The following is a 4,005-nucleotide window of genomic DNA, read 5'->3' on the forward strand; positions in this document are numbered from 1 at the left end:
CAGACACTCCTAATGCTCCAATATCAGTGTCTTTATAATACACTGTGTAAAGGTGCCTCTTGGCACCAGTATAAGAGGAGATGGGAAGTCCTTTCTGAACCCTGATGTCATCCAACTTGGAGACGGGCATTTTTCACCCGTGCATCTCCTTGCTTTGCCATTTGGCATCCAGTCATTCAAAAACATCCATTGACCATCTACTCTTGACATAATTCAAGATGTGATCCTTGTAGTCACGTTAGACCTTGTCTTACTCACTTTTATCCCCCAACATCTAGATCTGTTACACACTGTAGCAAACTCTTGTAAAATATCTAATAAAAGAAAGAAAAAATTAAAGAATATTGAATAGCCAGATAATATAATGTAGAATCATGTATGTAGAAGTTTTATGATGTTAGGAAAAATTATTGGCCTTAAAAATTCGCCATTCATTCTTCACACAGTACATAGTATGCACAAGGTTCTTCGCCCCTAAACTTTGGCAATACCAAAAGAGGCCTTTAATCTTAACATAAGTGAGACTTGGCAAAAATCCCTTTGGGCAATCAGTGCTTGTCAAAGTCTCGTTCAACAATCATCTGTATGAGAAGCATCTAGGAAATTATTTAGGAATGAGGCTATTTGGGCTGAAATCCTTAAATAAAGAAATAATTGTTTTAACCAGGGGCAAGTTATGAATAAAGTTGAGTCATAAATCAAAAGGATGTTAACTGAAAAAGAAGTCCCAAAGCAGATGGTGAGACAGTGAAGATAATTAGAGAGCCTCTGCCCCAGTTCAAGAGTATTCAGGACCATAGGCACAAAAGAAGCCGGTGAGGAGTGACTTCACCTGAGAGAAAATAAAAACTTTTTCAGTAGCGGAGACACCAAGCAAGAACGCCACAGTGTTAACAAGGGGTGGATGTTAACGGTAAAATAACACTTTCCCCTAGATGAGCAGCCTGAGTTGATCTGCAATTACGAAATTGCAGCCAGTTGTGGTTGCTCATGCCTGTAAATCCCAGCACTTGCGAGGTCAAGGCAGGAGGATTGCTTGTGCCCAGGAATTTGAGACCAGTCTGGGCAACACGGCAGAAACCCGTCTCTACAAAAAGTACAAAAATTAGCCAGGCATAGTGGTTTGTGCCTGTAGTTCCAGTTACTCAGAAGGTTGAGGTGGGAGGGCTGATTGAGCCCGGGAGGTTAAGGCTGCAGTAAGCCATGGTCATGCCACTGTACTCCAGCCTGAGTGACAGAGCGAGACCCTGTCTCAAACAAACAAACAAAAGAGTAGACATTCAGCCAGGCACAGTGGCTCACACTTGTAATCCCAGCACTTTGGGCTGCTGAGTAGAAAGCATTGCAGGTAGAGGCGGGGAATTGCTTGAGGTCAGGAGTTTGAGAACAGCCTGGGCAACATATGAAGGCCCCCGTCTCTACAAAAAATAAAATTAGCCAGAGATGGTAGCATGCACCTGTGGTCCTAGCTACTCGGGAAGTGGAGGTGGGAGGATCTCCTGAGCCCAGAAGTTGAAGGTTACAGTGAACTATGATCACACCACTGTACTCCAATGTGGGCTACAGAGTGAGACCCTGCCTCAAAAAAAAATACATAAATAAAATAAAATGTAAACTAAAAGGAAAAAAGAGTAGACACCCTAAGCCATGGGAAAAAATCTGGTATTAACAGCTGAGTGACAGACTCCTCACGTTTGGGTAGAAAAAATGTTAAACTAAAATGCACAGCAGGTCCTTGAATAATGTCATCATTCAATGTCATTTGATTATAAGGTTGATAAGAAAAAGGTCAATTTTCAGCAAGCGCCACTATCTGAGTGGAGCTTGCACATTCTCCCCACGTCTACATCAGTTTCTTCCAGGTACTCCTGTTTCCTCCCACATCCCAGAGACATGCCCATTAGGTTCATTGTTGTGTCCAAATTGTCCCAGTGTGAGTGTGGTTTTGTGTGAGCGCACCCTGTGATGGACTGGTGTCCTGTCCAGGGATAGTTTCTCCTGCCTTGCACCCTGAGTGAGTTCTGGCCACCTAAGACCCTGAACTAGAATAATGGGGCAAATAATCATCTTAGTTGTTTTTATTTATCTTTCTTAAATATATGTATAGCTCACATTTATTTCAATGTTTAATATTAGAAGTGTTTTGGGGCTTAGGAGCTTAACATTTGTTTCTATCAATTAGCCTGTGATCAGTGTGGTTTTGTTGTACATCATTTCACTCCAAGTTGCAGTTTCCAAGAACCTATTGAGGATGTTAAATGAGGACTTGCTGTATTCATAATGCCAATTTTCTTTCACTTAGGTACAATTTGGTCAGGTGTTAGGATTTACCTCCCAGGCACTGTAAATTGGATGAAGAAGGCTATTCTAACTGGAACACATATCTGTTACATATGTGATATAAACAAAAATTGCATTGTTATTAAGCAAAATTCCATTTTTAAATAAAATGCTCTAATGAGTAATCACGTGTATTTTCTTCAGTTATCTACATTGAAAGAGCATCACATTGGCTAGATCTAAATAAGTATAAAGAAGCAGTTTGCAACCCTGGCTGTATATTAGAGCCATGAGGGAAATATAAAAAGTACTCATGCCAGCTTAAGAAACTCTCATTTCATCATCAAAGGAAGGTCCAGGTTTGGGTATTTATTTTCTAGAGGGATATCACCATTCACTGGCTAAGTGAAACAGAATTGTTAGGCTTAAGAGGAAATTACCAGCGGCTGTGAGGTTGCCGCTAAACTTAGAAACCTGTAAACCTTTAAAGTCCACAACCTTGGCTGCTTCTTTCAATCGATTGGGAGCTTATAAAAATCCCAACGTCCAGCCTGCACCTTAAGCCAATTAAAACCTTTGGAGGAAGAATTTAGGCATTCGTCTTAAAATCTTTGTAGCCGAAATTGAGAAACACGGCTAACAGGTGGCTTTACGGTTAGAGATGTCCTACAAGAATTAGAAGAGCAGATGTTCAGATCTTTGGTTCTCATGAAAACTGATCAACCAAAACATTTCTTAAAATTTTTACTGAGCTTCGTTGATTCAGTTCTGTTAGCTGCCATTCTTCAGCTAAAGTTTGTGAAAAGATCCTAGTTATTTAAGGGTACAGTTCATTTCAATAACTATAATTTGAGATAGTAACCCATACGTAAGGAGTCTCTGCTGCAAATTCATCAAGATTTGCTTGTGGCTAAGTTGTGAAGCACCATCATCTTAGCATTGACCCCAATTAGACCTTGATAGGAAATTTTAAGACTACAATTTACTGCATCCTTGTGCAATTAAAGGATAGCACTCTCTATCTTATGAAATAGGCAGTAATGAATGGAAAGAGGTCTTATTTTAAACATATTGCTATATACATGACCTAATTAAATTTGCCAACAATTCATTATTTTTAGGAACAACTAGCTATGTATAGCATTAAAGCTATTATAGAGTCTCCATTTGTTAAAAGAAATATTTCTTTCTAAACGAGTGAAATTTTCTAATAGTACCAAGCAATTTGCCACAGGCATTGTTGTGAGTTGCTTTTGTTCTTTTCAAAGCAGTCAACACATAAAAACCCTGAAAATCATTTTAAACCCAATTTATTCAAATTCACCAGCAGGCCATAAATACAGCTTTTTCTGTGAACAATAATGAAAACAAAAGAGCACCCCATTTAGTGAAGCTATCCAATGACAACTTGGATTTCAAACTTAGAGAAAGGAAAACAGGGATAGAAATGCACTCCATTTTAATGTTTACCTTTAACATGGATGAGGAAACTGGGAAGTAAATCTAGATGACTCTGTGGCTTCCGCATCCTCTGGGAGACTACCCAGATGCTTTAAGTTTCTCTTTCAAACTCCTCTCCTTTCAGGAACTGGTATCCTCCCCTCTCCAACCTTACCTTTAAAGAGAAATTGATTAAGTACTGTTCGTTTGTTCCTTAATAGGAAGTTCATTTTTTTGAATGAACCTCCTTCCAAGGATTTACATGTTAAGACTTATCTTTACTAT

This window comes from Chlorocebus sabaeus, chromosome 9 (genome assembly GCF_047675955.1).
Source record: "Chlorocebus sabaeus isolate Y175 chromosome 9, mChlSab1.0.hap1, whole genome shotgun sequence".
Taxonomy (NCBI): Eukaryota; Metazoa; Chordata; class Mammalia; order Primates; family Cercopithecidae; genus Chlorocebus; species Chlorocebus sabaeus.